The sequence below is a fragment of the Mus caroli genome, unplaced genomic scaffold (genome assembly GCF_978045245.1).
Source record: "Mus caroli unplaced genomic scaffold, Mus_caroli_1 scaffold_40, whole genome shotgun sequence".
NCBI classification, from domain to species: Eukaryota; Metazoa; Chordata; class Mammalia; order Rodentia; family Muridae; genus Mus; species Mus caroli.
The window spans coordinates 348553-369311 of NW_028227295.1; positions in this window are offsets into that span (position 1 = coordinate 348553).

Genomic DNA, 20759 nt, shown 5'->3' on the forward strand with positions numbered 1-20759 from the left:
CTCCCTTACTCTGTCTCTCTCTGTCTCTCTCTCTTTGTCTCTTTTCTGTCTCTCTCTGTCTCGCTCTCTGTCTCTCTCTGTCTCTCTCTCTCTGTCTCTCTCTGTCTTTCTTTATCTCTCTCTGTCTCTCTCTGTCTTTCTCTGTCACTCTTTGTCTCTCTCTGTCTCTCTTTGTCTCTCTCTGTCTCTCTCTGGTTCTCTCTCTGTCTCTCTCTCTGTCTCATCTGTATCTCTCTGTCTCTCTGTCTGTCTCTCTCTGTCTCTCTCTGTCTCTCTCTCTGTCTCTCTCTGTGTCTCTCTGTGTCTCTCTCTGTCTCTCTGTCTCTCTCTGTTTCTCCCTCTGTCTCTCTCTCTGTCTCTCTCTGTCTCTATCTCTGTGTCATCTGTCTCTCTCTGTCTCTCTCTGTCTTTCACTGTCTCTCTTTGTCTCTCTCTCTTTCTATCTCTGTCTCTCTTTGTCTCTCTCTGTCTCTCTGTCTCTCTCATTCTCTGTCATTCTGTCTCTGTCTCTCTCTCTGTCTCCCTCTATCTGTCTCTGTCTCTGTCTGTCTTTCTCTGTCTCTCTCTGTCTCTCTCTCTTTTGTCTCTTTTCTCTCTGTCTCTCTCTGTCTCTCTCTGCCTCTCTCTGTGTCTGTCTCCCTGTCTCTCTCTGTCTCTATCTCTTTGTCTCTTTTCTGTCTCTGTCTGTCTCTCTATGTCTTTCTCTCTTTCTTTGTCTCTCTCTGTATTTCTATGTCTCTCTATGTCTCTCTCTGTGTATCTCTCTGTCTCTCTTTGTCTCTCTCTGTCTCTCTCTGTCTTTCTTTGTCTCTCTCTGTATTTCTATGTCTCTCTATGTCTCTCTCTATATATCTCTCTGTCTCTCTTTGTCTCTCTCTGTCTCTCTCTGTCTCTCTATGTCTCTCTCTGTCTCTCTCTGTTGCTCTCTGTCTCTCTCTATGTCTCTCTCTATCCCTATCTCTGTCTCTCTCTGTCTCTCTCTGTCTCTCTCTGTCTCTCTCTGTGTCTCTCTCTGTCTCTCTCTGTCTCTCTCTGTCTCTCTCTGTGTCTCTCTCTCTGTCTCTCTCTCGGTCTCTCTCTCTGTCTCTGTCTCTCTGTGTCTCTGTCTCTCTCTGTCTCTCTCTCTGTCTCTCTCTGTCTCTCACTCTGTCTCTCCCTGTCTCTCTCTGTTTCTCTGTCTCTCTATGTCTCTCTCTGTCTCTCTCTCTGTATCTCTCTGTCTAGCTCTGTTTCTCTCTGTGTCTCCCTGTGTCTCGCTCTCTATCTCTGTCTTTCTCTGTCTCTCTCTTTTTCTCTCTCTGTCTCTCTCTGTCTCTCTCTGTCACTCTCTCTGTCTCTCTCTCTGTCTCTCTCTCAGTCTCTCTCTCTGTCTCTCTCTCTGTCTCTCTCTGTCTCTCTCTTTCTCTCTCTGTGTCCCTCTCTGTTTCTCTCTGTCTCTATCTCTGTCTCTCTTTCTGTTGCTCTTTCTGTCTCACTCAGTCTATTTCACTCTATCTCTGTCTCTCTCTGTCTCTCTCTCTGTCTCTCTTTCTGTCTCTCTCACTCTCTCTATGTCTCTCTGTCTCTCTCTCTGTCTCTCTCTATCCCTTTCTCTGTCTCTCTCTGTCTCTCTCTCTGTATCTCTCTGTCTAGCTCTTCTCTCTCTGTGTCTCCCTGTGTCTCGCTCTCTATCTCTGTCTCTCTCTTTTTCTCTCTCTGTCTCTCTCTGTCTCTCTCTGTCTCTCTTTCTGTCTCTATCTCTGTCTTTTCTTTCTCTCTCTGTGTCTCTCTCTGTCTCTCTCGGTCTCTATCTCTGTCTCTCTTTCTGTCTCACTCAGTCAATCTCACTCTGTCTCTGTCTCTCTCTGTCTCTCTCTCTGTCTCTCTCTCTTTCTGTCTCTCTCACTCTCTCTATGTCTCTCTGTGTGTCTCTCTCTGTCTCTCTCTCTTTCTCTCTTTGTCTCTCTCTGTCTTTTTCTGTCTCTCTCTGTGTCTCCCTCTGTGTCTCTCTGTCTCTATCTCTGTCTCTCTCTCTCTGTCTCTCCCTGTCTCTCTCTGTCTCTCTGTCTCTCTCTGTCCCTCTCTGTCTCTCTCTCTGTCTCACTCAGTCTATCTCACTCTGTCTCTCTCTGTCTCCTCTCTCTGTCTCTTTTTCTGTCTCTCTCACTCTCTCTATGTCTCTCTCTGTCTTTCTATCTCTCTCTCTGTCTCTTTCTCTGTCTCTGTCTCTCTCTCTCTGTCTCTCTCTTCCTCTCTCTGTGTCTCTCTGTGTCTCTCTGTGTCTCTCTCTGTCTCTCTTTGTCTCTCTCTCTTTCTCTCTCTGTCTTTCTCTCTGTCTCTCCATGTCTCTCCCTGTCTCTCTGTCTCTCTATATCTCTCTCTGTCTCTCTCTCTGTATCTCCCTGTCTAGCTCTGTCTCTCTCTGTGTCTCCCTGTGTCTCGCTCTCTATCTCTGTCTCTCAATGTCTCTCTCTATTTCTCTCTCTGTATCTTTCTGTCTCTCTCTGTCTCTCTCTCTCTCTCTTTTTCTCTCTCTGTGTTTCTCTCTGTCTCTCTCTGTCTCTATCTCTGACTCTCTTTTCGTCTCACTCAGTCTATCTCACTCTGTCTTTGTCTCTCTCTGTCTCTCTCTCTGTCTCTCTCTCTCTGTCTCTCTCTGTCTCTCTCTCTATCTCTCCCTGTCTCTCTCTATCACTCTGTCGCTCTATGTCTCTCTCTGTCTCTCTCTCTGTATCTCTCTGTCTAGCTCTGTCTCTCTCTGTGTCTCCCTGTGTCTCGCTCTCTATCTCTGTCTCTCTCTGTCTCTCTCTTTTTCTCTCTCTGTCTCTCTCTCTGTCTCTCTCTGTCTCCCGCTGTCTCTCTCTCTGTCTCTCTCTTTCTCTCTCTGTGTCTCTCTCTGTCTCTCTCTGTCTCTATCTCTGTCTCTCTTTCTGTCTCACTCAGTCTATCTCACTGTCTCTGTCTCTCTCTGTCTCTCTCTCTGTCTCTCTCTCTTTCTGTCTCTCTCACTATCTCTATGTCTCTCTCTGTGTCTCTCTCTATCCCTATCTCTGTCTCTCTCTGTCTCTCTCTGTCTCTCTCTCTTTCTCCCTGTGTCTCTCTCTGTCTTTTTTTGTCTCTGTCTATGTCTCCCTCTGTGTCTCTCTGTCTCTATCTCTGTCTCTCTCTGTCTCTCTCTGTCTCCCCCTGTCTCTCTCTGTCTCTCTGTCTCTCGCTGTCCCTCTCTGTCTCTCTATCTGTCTCACTCAGTCTATCTCACTCTGTCTCTGTCTCACTCTGTCTCTCTCTCTGTCTCTCTTTCTGTCTCTTTCACTCTCTCTATTTCTCTCTCTGTCTCTCTATATCTCTCTCTGTCTCTTTATCTGTCTCTCTCTTTGTCTCTCTCTCTGTCTCTCTCTTCCTCTCTCTGTGTCTCTCTCTGTCTCTCTCTGTCTCTTTCTGTCTCTCTCTGTCTCTTTCTGTCTCTCTCTGTCTCTCTCTGTCTCTCTCTCTGTCTCTCTCTGTTTCTCTCTTTGTCTCTCTCTGTCTCTCTCTGTCTCTCTCTGTGTCTCTCTCTGTCTCTCTATGTCTCTCTCTGTATGTCTCTCTCTATCTCTCTCTTTTGCTCTCTCTCTTTCTCTGTCTCTCTCTCTTTGTCTCTTTTCTGTCTCTCTCTGTCTCTTTGTCTGTCTCTCTCTGTATCTCTGACTCTTTCTCTTTCTCTCTCTGTATCTCACTGTGTCTCTCTCTGTCACTCTTTGTCTCTGTCTCTCTCTGTCTCTCTATGTCTCTCAGTGTATGTCTCTCTCAATCTCTATCTGTCGCTCTCTCCCTTACTCTGTCTCTCTCTGTCTCTCTCTCTTTGTCTCTTTTCTGTCCCTCTGTCTCGCTCTCTGTCTCTCTCTGTCTCTCTCTCTGTCTCTCTCTGTCTTTCTTTATCTCTCTCTGTCTCTCTCTGTCTCTGTCTTTCTCTGGTTCTCTATCTTTCTCTCTCTCTGTCTCATCTGTCTCTCTCTGTCTCTCTCTGTCTCTCTCTCTGTCTCTCTCTTTCTCTCTCTGTGTCCCTCTCTGTCTCTCTCTGTTTCTCTCTTTGTCTCTCTTTCTGTCGCTCTTTCTGTCTCACTCAGTCTATTTCACTCTGTCTCTGTCTCTCTCTGTCTCTCTCTCTGTCTCTCTTTCTGTCTCTCTCACTCTCTCTATGTCTCTCTGTCTCTCTCTATTTCTTTCTCTATCCCTATCTCTGTCTCTCTCTGTGTCTCTCTCTGTCTCTCTCTATGTCTCTCTCTGTCTCTCTCTCTCTTAATCTCTCTGTGTCTCTTTCTGTCTCTCTCTCTGTACCTCTCTGTGTCTCTCTCTGTCTCTCTCTGTGTCTCTCTCTGTCTCTATCTCTGTCTCTCTCTGTCTCTCTCTTTGTTTCTCCCTGTCTCTCTCGGTCTCTCTCTCTGTCTCTCTCTGTCTCTCTCTGTCTCTCTCTGTCTCTCTCTGTGTCTCTATCTGTCTCTCTCTCTGTCTCTCTCTGTGTCTCACTCTCTGGCTCTCTCTGTGTCTCTGTCTTTCTCTTTCTCTCTCTCTGTCCCTCTCTGTCTCTCTCTCTGTTCTCTCTGTCTCTCTTTCTGTCTCTCCCTGTCTCTCTGTCTCTCTATGTCTCTCTCTGTCTCTCTCTCTGTATCTCTCTGTCTAGCTCTTCTCTCTCTGTGTCTCCCTGTGTCTCGCTCTCTATCTCTGTCTCTCTCTGTCTCTCTCTTTTTCTCTCTCTGTCTCTCTCTGTCTCTCTTTCTGTCTCTATCTCTGTCTCTCTCTTTCTCTCTCTGTGTCTCTCTCTGTCTCTCTCGGTCTCTATCTCTGTCTCTCTTTCTGTCTTACTCAGTCAATCTCACTCTGTCTCTGTCTCTCTCTGTCTCTCTCTCTGTCTCTCTCTCTTTCTGTCTCTCTCACTCTCTCTATGTCTCTCTCTGTGTCTCTCTCTGTCTCTATCTGTCTCTCTCTCTTTCTCTCTGTGTCTCTCTCTGTCTTTTTCTGTCTCTCTCTGTGTCTCCCTCTGTGTCTCTCTGTCTCTATCTCTGTCTCTCTCTCTCTGTCTCTCCCTGTCTCTCTCTATCTCTCTGTCTCTCTCTGTCCCTCTCTGTCTCTCTCTCTGTCTCACTCAGTCTATCTCACTCTGTCTCTCTCTGTCTCCTCTCTCTGTCTCTTTTTCTGTCTCTCTCACTCTCTCTATGTCTCTCTCTGTCTTTCTATATGTCTCTCTCTATCTCTATCTCTATCTCTGTCTCTCTCTGTCTCTCTTTCTGTCTCTCTCACTCTCTCTCTATCTCTCTCTGTCTCTCTCTTTGTCTCTCTCTGTGTCTCTCTCTGTCTCTCTATCTCTCTCTCTGTCTCTTTCTCTGTCTCTGTCTCTCTCTTTGTCTCTCTCTCTCTGTCTCTCTCTTCCTCTCTCTGTGTCTCTCTGTGTCTCTCTGTGTCTCTCTGTGTCTCTCTGTGTCTCTCTCTGTTTCTCTCTCTGTCTTTCTCTCTGTCTCTCCATGTCTCTCTCTGTCTCTCTGTCTCTCTATGTCTCTCTCTGTCTCTCTCTCTGTATCTCCCTGTCTAGCTCTGTCTCTCTCTGTGTCTCCCTGTTTCTCGCTCTCTATCTCTGTCTCTCAATGTCTCTCTCTATTTCTCTCTCTGTATCTCTCTGTCTCTCTATGTCTCTCTATCTCTCTCTCTCACTTTTTCTCTCTCTGTGTTTTCTCTGTCTCTCTCTGTCTCAATCTCTGACTCTCTTTTTGTCTCACTCAGTCTATCTCACTCTGTCTTTGTCTCTCTCTGTCTCTCTCTCTGTCTGTCTCTCTCTGTCTCTCTCTGTCTCTCTCTCTATCTCTCCCTGTCTCTCTCTATCTCTCTGTCGCTCTATGTCTCTCTCTGTCTCTCTCTCTGTATCTGTCTGTCTAGCTCTGTCTCTCTCTGTGTCTCCCTGTGTCTCGCTCTCTATCTCTGTCTCTCTCTGTCTCTCTCTTTTTCTCTCTCTGTCTCTCTCTCTGTCTCTCTCTGTCTCCCGCTGTCTCTCTCTCTGTCTCTCTCTTTCTCTCTCTGTGTCTCTCTGTGTCTCTCTCTGTCTCTATCTCTGTCTCTCTTTCTGTCTCACTCAGTCTATCTCACTCTGTCTCTGTCTCTCTCTGTCTCTCTCTCTGTCTCTCTCTCTTTCTGTCTCTCTCACTCTCTCTATGTCTCTCTCTGTGTCTCTATCCCTATCTCTGTCTCTCTCTGTCTCTCTCTGTCTCTCTCTGTCTCTCTCTGTCTCTCTCTCTTTCTCTCTGTGTCTCTCTCTGTCTCTTTTTGTCTCTCTCTATGTCTCCCTCTGTGTCTCTCTGTCTCTATCTCTGTCTCTCTCTGTCTCTCCCTGTCTATCTCTGTCTCTCTGTCTCTCTCTGTCCCTCTCTGTCTCTCTATCTGTCTCACTCAGTCTATCTCACTCTGTCTCTGTCTCACTCTGTCTCTCTCTCTGTCTCTCTTTCTGTCTCTTTCACTCTCTCTATTTCTCTCTCTGTCTCTCTATATGTCTCTCTGTATCTCTATCTCTGTCTCTCTCTGTCTTTCTTTCTGTCTCTCTCACTCTCTCTCTATCTCTCTCTGTCTCTCTCTTTGTCTCTCTCTCTGTGTCTCTCTCTGTCTCTCTATATCTCTCTCTGTCTCTTTCTCTGTCTCTCTCTTTGTCTCTCTCTCTGTCTCTCTCTTCCTCTCTCTGTCTCTCTCTGTCTCTCTCTGTCTCTTTCTGTCTCTCTCTGTCTCTTTCTTTCTCTCTCTGTCTCTCTCTGTCTTTCTCTCTGTCTCTCTCTGTTTCTCTCTTTGTCTCTCTCTGTCTCTCTCTGTCTCTCTCTGTGTCTCTCTCTGTCTATGTCTCTCTCTATCTCTCTCTGTCGCTCTCTCTCTTTCTCTGTCTCTCTCTCTTTGTCTCTTTTCTGTCTCTCTCTGTCTCTTTGTCTGTCTCTCTCTGTATCTCTGACTCTTTCTCTTTCTCTCTCTGTATCTCACTGTGTCTCTCTCTGTCACTCTCTGTCTCTGTCTGTGTCTCTCTCTGTCTCTCTATGTCTCTCACTGTATGTCTCTCTCAATCTCTATCTTTCACTCTCTCCCTTACTCTGTCTCTCTCTGTCTCTCTCTCTTTGTCTCTTTTCTGTCTCTCTCTGTCTCGCTCTCTGTCTCTCTCTGTCTCTCTCTCTGTCTCTCTCTGTCTTTCTTTATCTCTCTCTGTCTCTCTCTGTCTTTCTCTGTCACTCTCTGTCTCTCTCTGTGTCTCTTTGTCTCTCTCTGTGTCTCTCTGTCTCATCTGTCTCTCTCTGTCTCTCTCTCTGTCTCTCTGTGTCTCTCTCTCTGTCTCTCTCTGTGTCTCTCTGTGTCTCTCTCTGTCTCTCTGTCTCTCTCTGTTTCTCCCTCTGTCTCTCTCTCTGTCTCTCTCTGTCTCTATCTCTGTGTCATCTGTCTCTCTCTGTCTCTCTCTGTCTTTCTCTGTCTCTCTTTGTCTCTCTTTGTCTCTCTCTCTTTCTATCTCTGTCTCTCTTTGTCTCTCTCTGTATCTCTCTGTCTCTCTCTGTGTGTCTCTCTCTGTGTGTCTCTCTGTCTCTCTCTCTCTCTGTCTTTGTCTTTGTCTGTCTTTCTCTGTCTCTCTCTGACTCTCTCTCTTTTGTCTCTTTTCTCTCTGTCTCTCTCTGTCTCTCTCTGCCTCTCTCTGTGTCTGTCTCCCTGTCTCTCTCTGTCTCTATCTCTTTGTTTCTTTTCTGTCTCTGTCTGTCTCTCTATGTCTTTCTCTCTGTTTTTCTTTGTCTCTCTCTGTATTTCTATGTCTCTCTATGTCTCTCTCTCTGTACCTCTCTGTCTCTCTTTGTCTCTCTCTATCTCTCTCTCTGTCTTTCTTTGTCTCTCTCTGTATTTCTGTCTCTCTATGTCTCTCTTTATATATCTCTCTGTCTCTCTTTGTCTCATCCTGTCTCTCTCTGTCTCTCTCTGTCTCTCTATGTCTCTCTCTGTCTTTCTCTGTTGCTCTCTGTCTCTCTCTATGTCTCTCTCTATCCCTATCTCTGTCTCTCTCTGTCTCTCTCTGTCTCTCTCTGTCTCTCTCTGTGTCTCTCTCTGTCTCTCTCTGTCTCTCTCTGTGTCTCTCTCTGTCTCTCTCTCTGTCTCTCTCTGTCTCTGTCTCTCTGTGTCTATGTCTCTCTCTGTCTCTCTCTCTGTATCTCTCTGTCTAGCTCTGTTTCTCTCTGTGTCTCCCTGTGTCTCGCTCTCTATCTCTGTCTTTCTCTGTCTCTCTCTTTTTCTCTCTCTGTCTCTCTCTGTCTCTCTCTGTCACTCTCTCTGTCTCTCTCTCTGTCTCTCTCTCTGTCTCTCTCTCTGTCTCTCTCTCTGTCTCTCTCTCTGTCTCTCTCTGTCTCTCTCTTTCTCTCTCTGTGTCCCTCTCTGTTTCTCTCTGTCTCTATGTCTGTCTCTCTTTCTGTTGCTCTTTCTGTCTCACTCAGTCTATTTCACTCTATCTCTGTCTCTCTCTGTCTCTCTCTCTGTCTCTCTTTCTGTCTCTCTCACTCTCTCTATGTCTCTCTGTCTCTCTCTATGTCTCTCTCTATCCCTTTCTCTGTCTCTCTCTGTCTCTCTCTGTGTTTCTCTCTGTCTCTCTCTTTCTCTCTCTGTGTCCCTCTCTGTTTCTCTCTGTCTCTATCTCTGTCTCTCTTTCTGTTGCTCTTTCTGTCTCACTCAGTCTATTTCACTCTATCTTTGTCTCTCTCTGTCTCTCTCTCTGTCTCTCTTTCTGTCTCTCTCACTCTCTCTATGTCTCTCTGTCTCTCTCTATGTCTCTCTCTGTGTCTCTCTCTGTCTCTCTCTGTGTCTCTCTCTGTCTCTCTCTCTGAATCTCTCTGTGTCTCTTTCTGTCTCTCTCTCTGTACCTCTCTGTGTCTCTCTCTGTCTCTCACTGTGTCTCTCTCTGTCTCTGTCTCTGTCTGTCTCTGTCTGTCTCTGTCTCTCTCTGTCTCTCTCTGTCTCTCTCTGTGTCTCTCTCTGTCTCTCTGTGTCTCTCTCTGTGTCTCACTCTGTCTCTCTCTCTGTCTCTCTCTGTCTCTCTCTGTGTCTCTCTCTGTCTCTCTCTTTCTCTCTCTGTGTCCCTCTCTGTTTCTCTCTGTCTCTATCTCTGTCTCTCTTTCTGTTGCTCTTTCTGTCTCACTCAGTCTATTTCACTCTATCTCTGTCTCTCTCTGTCTCTCTCTGTCTCTCTCTGTGTCTCTCTCTGTCTCTCTCTCTCTGAATCTCTCTGTGTCTCTTTCTGTCTCTCTCTCTGTACCTCTCTGTGTCTCTCTCTGTGTCTCTCTCTGTCTCTCTCTGTCTCTGTCTCTGTCTGTCTCTTTCTGTCTCTGTCTCTCTCTGTCTCTCTCTGTGTCTCTCTCTGTCTCTCTCTGTCTCTCTCTGTGTCTCACTCTCTGTCTCATCTGTCTCTCTCTGTCTCTCTCTCTGTCTCTCCCTGTCTCTGTCTCTCTGTCTCTCTATGTCTCTCTCTGTCTCTCTCTCTGTATCTCTCTGTCTAGCTCTTCTCTTTGTGTCTCCCTGTGTCTCGCTCTCTATCTCTGTCTCTCTCTGTCTCTCTCTTTTTCTCTCTTTGTCTTTCTCTCTGTCTCTCTCTGTCTCTCTTTCTCTCTCTCTCTGTCTCTCTCTTTCTCTCTCTGTGTCTATCTCTGTCTCTCTCTGTCTCTATCTCTGTCTCTCTTTCTGTCTCACTCAATCAATCTCACTCTGTCTCTGTCTCTCTCTGTCTCTCTCTCTCTGTCTCTCTCTCTTTCTGTCTCTCTCACTCTCTCTATGACTCTCTCTGTGTCTCTCTCTGTCTCTATCTGTCTCTCTCTCTTTCTCTCTGTGTCTCTCTCTGTCTTTTTCTGTCTCTCTCTGTCTCCCTCTGTGTCTCTCTGTCTCTATCTCTGTCTCTCTCTCTGTCTCTCCCTGTCTCTCTCTGTCTCTCTGTCTCTCACTCTCCCTCTCTGTCTCTCTCTCTGTCTCACTCAGTCTTTCTCATTCTGTCTCTCTCTGTCTCTCTTTCTGTCTCTCTCACTCTCTCTATGTCTCTCTCTGTCTCTCTATATGTCTCTCTCTATCTCTATCTCTGTCTCTCTCTGTCTCTCTTTCTGTCTCTCTCACAATCTCTCTATCTCTCTCTGTCTCTCTCTTTGTCTCTCTCTGTGTCTCTCTCTCTCTATCTCTCTCTCTGTCTCTTTCTCTGTCTCTCTCTGTCTCTCTCTTTGTCTCTCTCTCTGTCTCTCTCTTCCTCTCTCTGTGTCTCTCTGTGTCTCTCTGTGTCTCTCTCTGTCTCTCTCTGTCTCTCTCTGTGTCTCTCTCTGTCTCTCTATGTCTCTCTCTGCATGTCTCTCTCTATCTCTCTCTGTCGCTCTCTCTCTTTCTCTGTCTCTTTCTCTTTGTCTCTTTCTCTGTCTCTCTCTGTGTCTCTCGGGGTCTCTCTCTGTCTCTCTCTGTATCTATCTGTCTCTCTCTCTGTCTCTCTCTCTGTCTCTCTCTCTGTCTTTCTTTATCTATCTCTGCCTCTCTCTGTCTTTATCTGTCACTCTTTTTCTCTTTCTGTCTCTCTCTGTCTCTCTCTGTGTCTCTCTCTGTCTCTCTATATCTCTCTCTGTCTCTTTTACTGTCTCTCTCTGTCTCTCTCTGTCTCACTCTTTGTCTCTGTCTCTCTCTCTCTGTCTCTCTCTTCCTCTCTCTGTGTCTCTCTGTGTCTCTCTCTGTCTCTTTCTGTCTCTCTCTGTCTCTCTCTGTCTCTCTCTGTTTCTCTCTTTGTCTCTCTCTCTCTGTCTCTCTCTGTGTCTCTCTCTGTCTCTCTCTATTTTTCTCTTTTCTGTCTCTCTCTGTCTCTCTATCCCTATCATTGTCTCTCTCTGTCTCTCTTTCTGTCTCTCTCACTCTCTCTCTATCTCTCTCTGTATCTCTCTTTGTCTCTCTCTGTGTCTCTCTCTGTCTCTCTATATCTCTCTCTGTCTCTTTCTCTGTCTCTCTCTGTCTTTCTCTGTCTCTCTCTTTGTCCCTGTCTCTCTCTCTGTCTCTCTCTTCCTCTCTCTGTGTCTCTCTCTGTCTCTCTTTTTCTCTTTCTGTCTCTCTCTGTCTCTCTCTGTCTCTTTCTGTCTTCGCTGTCTCTCTGTCTCTCTCTGTTTTTCTCTTTTTCTCTATCTGTCTCTCTCTGTCTCTCTCTGTGTCTCTCTCTGTCTCTCTATGTCTCTCTCTGTATGTCTCTCTCTATCTCTCTCTGTCGCTCTCTCTCTTTCTCTGTCTCTCTCTCTTTGTCTCTTTTCTATCTCTCTCTGTCTCTCTCTCTGCCTTTCTCTGTATCTCTGAATCTTTCTCTGTCTCTCTCTGTATCTCACTGTGTCTCTCTCTGTCTCTCTCTGTCTCTGTCTGTGTCTCTCTCTGTCTCTCTATGTCTCTCACTGTATGTCTCTCTCCATCTCTCGCTGTCGCTCTCTCTCTTTATCTGTCTCTCTCTGTCTCTCTCTATTTGTCTCTTTTCTGTCTCTCTCTGTCTCGCTTCTGTCTCTCTCTGTCTTTCTGTCTCTCTCTTTGTCTCTCTCTGTGTCTTTCTTTACCTCTCTCTCTGTCTCTTTCTGTCTTTCTCTGTCACTCTCTCTCTCTCTCTGTCTCTCTCTGTCTCTCTTTGTCTCTCTCTGTATCTCTCTGTCTCTCTCTGTTTCTCTCTCTGTCTCTCTCTCTGTCTCTCTGTGTCTCTCTCTCTGTCTCTCTCTGTGTCTCTCTGTGTCTCTCTCTTTCTCTCTGTCTCTCTCTGTTTCTCCCTATGTCTCCTCTCTGTCTCTCTCTGTCTCTATCTCTGTCTCATCTGTCTCTCTCTGTCTCTCTCTGTCTTTCTCTGTCTCTCTTTTTCTCTCTCTCTTTCTATCTCTGTCTCTCTTTGTCTCTCTCTGTATCTCTCTGTCTCTCTCTGTCTCTCTGTGTGTCTCTCTGTCTCTCTCTCTGTCTCTCTCTGTCTCTATGTCTGTCTCATCTGTATCTCTCTCTGTCTCTCTGTCTCTCTCATTCTCTGTCATTCTGTCTCTGTCTCTCTCTCTGTCTCTCTCTATCTGTCTCTGTCTCTGTCTGTCTTTCTCTGTCTCTCTCTGTCTCTCTCTCTTTTGTCTCTTTTCTCTCTGTCTCTCTCTGTCTCTCTCTGCCTCTCTCTGTGTCTGTCTCCCTGTCTCTCTCTGTCTCTATCTCTTTTTCTCTTTTCTGTCTCTGTCTGTCTCTCTATGTCTTTCTCTCTGTTTTTCTTTGTCTCTCTCTGTATTTCTATGTCTCTCTATGTCTCTCTCTCTGTATCTCTCTGTCTCTCTTTGTCTCTCTCTGTCTCTCTCTCTGTCTTTCTTTGTCTCTCTCTGTATTTCTATGTCTCTCTATGTCTCTCTCTATATATCTCTCTGTCTCTCTTTGTCTCTCTCTGTCTCTCTCTGTCTCTCTCTGTCTCTCTCTGTCTCTCTCTGTTGCTCTCTGTCTCTCTCTATGTCTCTATCTATCCCTATCTCTGTCTCTCTCTGTCTCTCTCTGTCTCTCTCTGTCTCTCTCTGTGTCTCTCTCTCTGTCTCTCTCTGTGTCTCTCTCTGTGTCTCTCTCTGTGTCTCTGTCTCTCTCTTTCTCTCTCTCTGTCTCTCTCTGTCTCTCACTCTGTCTCTCCCTGTCTCTCTCTGTTTCTCTGTCTCTCTATGTCTCTCTCTGTCTCTCTCTCTGTATCTCTCTGTCTAACTCTGTCTCTTTCTGTGTCTACCTGTGTCTCTCTCTCTATCTGTCTTTCTCTGTCTGTCTCTTTTTCTCTCTCTGTCTCTCTCTGTCTCTCTCTGTCACTCTCTCTGTCTCTCTCTCTCTGTCTCTCTCTGTCTCTCTCTCTGTCTCTCTCTCAGTTTCTCTCTTTCTCTCTCTGTGTCCCTGTCTGTCTCTCTCTGTTTTTATCTTTGTCTCTCTTTCTGTCGCTCTTTCTGTCTCTCTCAGTCTATTTCACTCTGTCTCTGTCTCTCTCTGTCTCTCTCTCTGTCTCTCTTTCTGTCTCTCTCACTTTCTCTATGTCTCTCTGTCTCTCTCTATGTCTCTCTCTATCCCTATCTCTGTCTCTCTCTGTCTCTCTCTGTGTCTCTCTCTGTCTCTCTCTGTGTCTCTCTCTGTCACTCTCTCTCTGAATCTCTCTGTGTCTCTTTCTGTCTCTCTCTCTGTACCTCTCTGTGTCTCTCTCTGTCTCTCTCTGTGTCTCTCTCTGTCTCTATCTCTGTCTCTCTCTGTCTCTCTCTTTGTCTCTCCCTGTCTCTCTCTGTCTCTGTGTCTCTCTCGGTCCCTCTCTCTGTCTCTCTCTGTCTCTCTCTGTCTCTCTCTGTCTCTCTCTGTCTCTCTCTGTGTCTTTATCTGTCTCTCTCTCTGTCTCTCTCTGTGTCTCACTCTCTGTCTCTCTCTGTGTCTCTGTCTTTCTCTTTCTATCTCTCTGTCCCTCTCAGTCTCTCTCTCTGTCTCTCTCTCTGTCTCTCCCTGTCTCTATCTGTCTCTCTGTCTCTCTATGTGTCTCTCTGTCTCTCTCTCTGTATCTCTCTGTCAAGCTCTTCTCTCTCTCTCTGTGTGTCTCTCTGTGTGTCTCTCTGTCTCTCTCTGTCTCTACCTCTGTCTCATCTGTATCTCTCTCTGTCTATCTGTCTCTCTCATTCTCTGTCATTCTGTCTCTGTCTCTCTCTCTGTCTCTCACTATCTGTCTCTGTCTCTGTCTGTCTTTCGCTGTCTCTCTGTCTCTCTCTCTCTTTGTCTCTTTTCTCTCTGTCTCTCTCTGTCTCTCTCTGCCTCTCTCTGTGTCTCTCTCCCTGTCTCTCTCTGTCTTTATCTCTTTGTCTCTTTTCTGTCTCTGTCTGTCTCTCTCTGTCTTTCTCTCTGTCTTTCTTTGTCTCTCTCTTTATTTCTATGTCTCTCTATGTCTCTCTCTCTGTATCTCTCTGTTTCTCTTTGTCTCTCTCTGTCTCTCTCTGTCTCTCTGTCTCTCTTTCTGTCTCTCTCACTCTCTCTATTTCTCTCTCTGTCTCTCTCTGTCTCTCTCTATCCCTATCTCTGTCTCTCTCTGAATCTCTTTCTGTCTCTCTCACTCTCTCTATTTCTCTCTCTGTCTCTCTCTCTGTCTCTCTCTATCCCTATCTCTGTCTCTCTCTGACTCTCTTTCTGTCTCTCTCACTCTCTCTGTCTCTCTCTTCCTCTCTCTGTGTCTCTCTGTGTCTCTCTCTGTCTTTCTATGTCTCTCTCTGTCTCTCTCTGTTGCTCTCTGTCTCTCTCTATGTCTCTCTCTATCCCTATCTCTGTCTCTCTCTGTCTCTCTCTGTCTCTCTCTGTCTCTCTCTGTCTCTCTCTGTCTCTCTCTGTGTCTCTCTCTGTCTCTCTCTGTGTCTCACTCTCTGTCTCTCTCTGTGTCTCTGTCTCTCTCTTTCTCTCTCTCTGTCTCTCTCTGTCTCTCACTCTGTCTCTCCCTGTCTCTCTCTGTTTCTCTGTCTCTCTATGTCTCTCTCTATCACTCTCTCTGTCTCTCTCTCTGTCTCTCTCTGTCTCTCTCTCTGTCGCTCTCTCAGTTTCTCTCTTTCTCTCTCTGTGTCCCTGTCTGTCTCTCTCTGTTTCTATCTTTGTCTCTCTTTCTGTCGCTCTTTCTGTCTCACTCAGTCTATTTCACTCTGTCTCTGTCTCTCTCTGTCTCTCTCTCTGTCTCTCTTTCTGTCTCTCTCACTCTCTCTATGTCTCTCTGTCTCTCTCAATGTCTCTCTCTATCCCTATCTCTGTCTGTCTCTCTCTCTGTCTTTGTTTGACTCTCTCTGTCTCTCTTTGTGTCTCTCTTTGTCTCTCTCTCTCTGAATCTCTCTGTGTCTCTTTCTGTCTCTCTCTCTGTACCTCTCTGTGTCTCTCTGTGTCTCTCACTGTGTCTCTCTCTGTCTATCTCTGTCTCTATCTCTGTCTCTCTCTTTGTCTCTCTCTGTCTCTCTCTGTCTCTCTCGGTCTCTCTCTCTGTCTCTCGCTGTCTCTCTCTGTCTCTCTCTGTCTCTCTCTGTCTCTCTCTGTGTCTCTATCTGTCTCTCTCTCTGTCTCTCTCTGTATCTCACTCTCTGTCTCTCTCTGTGTCACTGTCTTTCTCTTTCTCTCTCTCTGTCCCTCTCAGTCTCTCTCTCTGTCTCTCTCGGTCTCTCTCTCTGTCTCTCGTTGTCTCTCTCTGTCTCTCTCTGTCTCTCTCTGTCTCTCTCTGTGTCTCTATCTGTCTCTCTCTCTGTCTCCCTCTGTGTCTCTCTCTGTCTCTCTCGGTTTCTATCTCTGTCTCTCTTTCTGTCTCACTCAGTCAATCTCACTCTGTCTCTGTCTCTCTCTGTCTCTCTCTCTGTCTCTCTCTCTCTTTCTGTCTCTCTCACTCTCTCTATGTCTCTCTCTGTGTCTCTCTCTGTCTCTATCTGTCTCGCTCTCTTTCTCTCTTTGTCTCTCTCTGTCTTTTTCTGTTCTCTCTGTGTCTCCCTCGGTGTCTCTCTGTCTCTATCTCTGTCTCTCTCTCTCTGTCTCTCCCTGTCTCTCTCTTTCTCTCTGTCTCTCTCTGTCCCTCTCTGTCTCACTCTCTGTCTCACTCAGTCTATCTCACTCTGTCTCTCTCTGTCTCTCTCTCTGTCTCTTTTTCTGTCTCTCTCACTCTCTCTATTTCTCTCTCTGTCTCTCTATATGTCTCTCTCTATCTCTATCTCTGTCTCTCTCTGCCTCTCTTTCTGTGTCTCTCACTCTCTCTCTATCTCTCTCTGTCTCTCTCTTTGTCTCTCTCTCTGTCTCTCTCTTCCTCTCTCTTTGTCTCTCTGTGTCTCTCTGTGTCTCTCTCTGTATCTATCTGTCTCTCTCTGTCTCTCTCTCTGTCTTTCTTTATCTATCTCTGCCTCTCTCTGTCTTTCTCTGTCACTCTTTTTCTCTTTCTGTCTCTCTCTGTCTCTCTCTGTGTCTCTCTCTGTCTCTCGATATCTCTCTCTGTCTCTTTCTCTGTCTCTCTCTGTCTCACTCTTTGTCTCTGTCTCTCTCTCTCTCTCTTCCTCTCTCTGTGTCTCTCTGTGTCTCTCTCTGTCTCTTTCTGTCTCTCTCTCTGTCTCTCTCTGTTTCTCTCTTTGTCTCTCTCTCTCTCTTTCTCTGTGTCTCTCTCTGTCTCTCTCTTTGTCTCTTTTCTGTCTCTCTCTGTCTCTCTCTCTATCCCTATCACTGTCTCTCTCTGTCTCTCTTTCTGTCTCTCTCACTCTCTCTCTATCTCTCTCTGTATCTCTCTCTGTCTCTCTCTGTCTCTTTCTCTGTCTCTCTCTGTCTTTCTCTGTATCTCTCTTTGTCTCTTTCTCTCTCTTTCTGTCTCTCTCTTCCTCTCTCTGTGTCTCTCTCTGTCTCTCTCTGTCTCTTTCTGTCTTCGCTGTCTCTCTCTCTGTCTCTGTTTTTCTCTTTTTCTCTCTCTGTCTCTCTCTGTCTCTCTCTGTGTCTCTCTCTGTCTCTCTATGTCTCTCTCTGTATGTCTCTCTCTATCTCTCTCTGTCGCTCTCTCTCTCTTTCTCTGTCTATCTCTCTTTGTCTCTTTTCTGTCTCTCTCTTTCTCTCTCTCTGTCTTTCTCTGTATCTCTGAATCTTTCTCTGTCTCTCTCTGTATCTCACTGTGTCTCTCTCTGTCTCTCTCTGTCTCTCTATGTCTCTCACTGTATGTCTCTCTCCATCTCTCGCTGTTGCTCTCTTTCTTTTTCTGTCTCTCTCTATCTCTCTCTCTCTTTGTCTCTTTTCTGTATCTCTCTGTCTCACTTCTGTCTCTCTTTGTCTCTCTGTCTCTCTCTCTGTCTCTCTCTGTGTCTTTCTTTACCTCTCTCTCTGTCTCTCTCTGTCTTTCTCTGTCACTCTCTGTCTCTCTCTCTGTCTCTCGCTGTCTCTCTTTGTCTCTCTCTGTATCTCTCTGTCTCTCTCTGTTTCTCCCTCTGTCTCTCTCTCTGTCTCTCTCTGTCTCTATCTCTGTCTCATCTGTCTCTCTCTGTCTCTCTCTGTCTTTCTCTGTCTCTCTTTGTCTCTCTCTCTTTCTATCTCTGTCTCTCTTTGTCTATCTCTGTATCTCTCTGTCTCTCTCTGTGTCTCTCTCTGTCTCTCTGTGTGTCTCATCTGTATCTCTCTCTGTCTCTCTGTCTCTCTCATTCTCTGTCATTCTGTCTCTGTCTCTCTCTATCTGTCTCTGTCTCTGTCTGTCTTTCTCTGTCTCTGTCTCTCTCTCTCTTTTGTCTCTTTTCTCTCTGTCTCTCTCTGTCTCTCTCTGTCTCTCTCTCTGTCTCTCTTCCTGTCTCTCTCTGTCTCTATCACTTTGTCTCATTTCTGTCTCTGTCTGTCTCTCTATGTCTTTCTCTCTGTCTTTCTTTGTCTATCTCTATATTTCTATGTCACTCTATGTCTCTCTCTCTGTATCTCTCTGTCTCTCTTTGTCTCTCTCTGTCTCTCTCTCTGTCTTTCTTTGTCTCTCTCTGTCTCTCTCTGTCTCTCTCTGTCTCTCTCTGTTGCTCTCTGTCTCTCTCTATGTCTCTCTTTATCCCTATCTCTGTCGCTCTCTGTCTCTCTCTGTCTCTCTCTGTCTCTCTCTGTCTCTCTCTGTGTCTCTCTCTGTCTCTCTCTCTCTGTCTCTCTCTGTGTCTCTCTCTCTGTCTCTCTCTGTGTCTCTGTCTCTCTCTTTCTCTCTCTCTGTCTCTCTCTGTCTCTCACTCTGTCTCTCCCTGTCTCTCTCTGTTTCTCTGTCTCTCTATGTCTCTCTCTGTCTCTCTCTCTGTATCTCTCTGTCTAGCTCTGTCTCTTTCTGTGTCTACCTGTGTCTCGCTCTCTATCTCTGTCTTTCTCTGTCTGTCTCTTTTTCTCTCTCTGTCTCTCTCTGTCTCTCTCTGTCTCTCTCTCTGTCTCTCTCTGTCTCTCTCTCTGTCTCTCTCTCAGGTTCTCTCTTTGTCTCTCTGTGTCCCTCTCTGTCTCTCTCTGTTTCTATCTTTGTCTCTCTTTCTGTCGCTCTTTCTGTCTCACTCAGAATATTTCACTCTGTCTCTGTCTCTCTCTGTCTCTCTCTCTGTCTCTCCTTCTTTCTCTCACTCTCTCTATGTCTCTCTGTCTGTCTCTATGTCTCTCTCTATCCCTATCTCTGTCTCTCTCTGTCTCTCTCTGTGTCTCCCTCTGTCTCTCTCTGTTTCTCTCTCTGTCTCTCTCTCTCTGAATCTCTCTGTGTCTCTTTCTGTCTCTCTCTCTGTACCTCTCTGTGTCTCTCTGTGTCTCTCTCTGTGTCTCTCTCTGTCTCTCTCTGTCTCTATCTCTGTCTCTCTCTGTCTCTCTCTTTGTCTCTCCCTGTCTCTCTCTGTCTCTGTGTCTCTCTCGGTCCCTCTCTCTGTCTCTCTCTGTCTCTCTCTGTCTCTCTCTGTCTCTCTCTGTCTCTCTCTGTGTCTTTATCTGTCTCTCTCTCTGTCTCTCTCTGTGTCTCACTCTCTGTCTCTCTCTTTGTCTCTGTCTTTCTCTTTCTATCTCTCTGTCCCTCTCAGTCTCTCTCTCTGTCTCTCTCTCTGTCTCTCCCTGTCTCTCTCTGTCTCTCTGTCTCTCTATGTGTCTCTCTGTCTCTCTCTCTGTATCTCTCTGTCAAGCTCTTCTCTCTCTGTTTCTCCCTGTGTATCGCTCTCTATCTCTGTCTCTCTCTGTCTCTCTCTTTTTCTCTCTCTGTCTCTCTCTGTCTCTCTCTGTCTCTCTTTGTCTCTCTTTCTGTCTCTCTCTCTGTCTCTCTCTTTCCTCTCTGTGTCTCTCTCTGTCTCTCTCGGTTTCTATATCTGTCTCTCTTTCTGTCTCACTCAGTCAATCTCACTCTGTCTCTGTCTCTCTCTGTCTCTCTCTCTGTCTCTCTCTTTCTGTCTCTCTCACTCTCTCTATGTCTCTCTCTGTGTCTCTCTCTGTCTCTATCTGTCTCTCTCTCTTTCTTTCTGTGTCTCTCTCTGTCTTTTTCTGTCTCTCTCTTTGTCTCCCTCTGTGTCTCTCTGTCTCTATCTCTGTCTCTCTCTCTGTCTCTCCCTGTCTCTCTCTGTCTCTCTGTCTCTCACTGTCCCTCTCTGTCTCTCTCTGTCTCACTCAGTCTATCTCACTCTGTCTCTCTCTGTCTCTCTCTCTGTCTCTTTTTCTGTCTCTATCACTCTCTCTATGTCTCTCTCTGTCTCTCTATATGTCTCTCTCTATCTCTATCTCTGTCTCTCTCTGTCTCTCTCTCTGTGTCTCTCACTCTCTCTCTATCCCTGTCTCTCTTTGTCTCTCTCTGTGTCTCTCTCTGTCTCTCTATCTCTCTCTCTGTCTCTTTTTCTGTCTCTCTCTGTCTCTCTCTTTGTCTCTCTCTCTGTCTCTCTCTTCCTCTCTCTTTGTCTCTCTGTGTCTCTCTGTGTCTCTCTGTGTCTCTCTGTGTCTCTCTCTGTCTATCTATGTTTCTCTCTCTGTCTCGCTCTCTGTCTCTCCATGTGTCTCTCTGTCTCTCTATGTCTCTCTCTGTCTCTCTCTCTGTATCTCCCTGTCTAGCTCTGTCTCTCTCTGTGTCTCCCTGTGTCTCGCTCTCTATCTCTGTCTCTCAATGTCTCTCTCTTTTTCTCTCTCTGTCTCTCTCTGTTTCTCTCTGTCTCTTTCTCTCTCTCTCTTTCTCTCTCTGTGTCTCTATCTGTCTCTCTCTATCTCTATCTCTGACTCTGTTTCTGTCTCACTCAGTCTATCTCACTCTGTCTTTGTCTATCTCTGTCTCTCTCTCTGTCTCTCTCTCTGTCTCTCTCTGTCTCTCTCTCTATCTCTCCCTGTCTCTCTCTATCTCTCTGTCGCTTTATGTCTCTCTCTGTATCTCTCTCTTTATCTCTCTGTCTAGCTCTGTCTCTCTCTGTGTCTCCCTGTGTCTCGCTCTCTATCTCTGTCTCTCTCTGTCTCTCTCTTTTTCTCTCTCTGTCTCTCTATCTGTCTCTCTCTGTCTCCCGCTGTCTCTCTCTCTCTGTCTTTCTCTTTCTCGCTCTGTGTCTCTATGTGTCTCTTTCTGTCTCTATCTCTGTCTCTCTTTCTGTCTCACTCAGTCTATCTCACTCTGTCTCTGTCTCTCTCTGTCTCTCTCTCTTTCTGTCTCTCTCACTCTCTCTATGTCTCTCTCTGTGTCTCTCTCTATCCCTATCTCTGTCTCTCTCTCTGTCTCTCTCTCTTTCTCTCTGTGTCTCTCTCTGTCTCTTTTTGTCTCTCTCTGTGTCTCCCTCTGTGTCTCTCTGTCTCTATCTCTGTCTCTCTCTGTCTCTCTCTCTGTCTCTCCCTGTCTCTCTCTGTCTCTCTGTCTCTCTCTGTCCCTCTCTGTCTCTTTATCTGTCTCACTCAGTCTATCTCACTCTGTCTCTGTCTCACTCTGTCTCTCTCACTCTGTCTCTCTTTCTGTCTCTTTCACTCTCTCTATTTCTCTCTCTGTCTCTCTATAGTCTCTCTCTATCTCTATCTCTGTTTCTATCTGTCTCTCTTTCTGTCTCTCTCACTCTCTCTCTATCTCTCTCTGTCTCTCTCTCTGTCTCTCTCTGTGTCTTTCTTTACCTCTCTCTCTGTCTCTCTCTGTCTTTCTCTGTCACTCTCTGTCTCTCTCTCTGTCTCTCTCTGTCTCTCTTTGTCTCTCTCTGTATCTCTCTGTCTCTCTCTGTTTCTCTCTCTGTCTCTCTCTCTGACTCTCTGTGTCTCTCTCTCTGTCTCTCTCTGTGTCTCTCTGTGTCTCTCTCTGTCTCTCTGTCACTCTCTGTCTCTCTCTCTGTCTCTCTCTG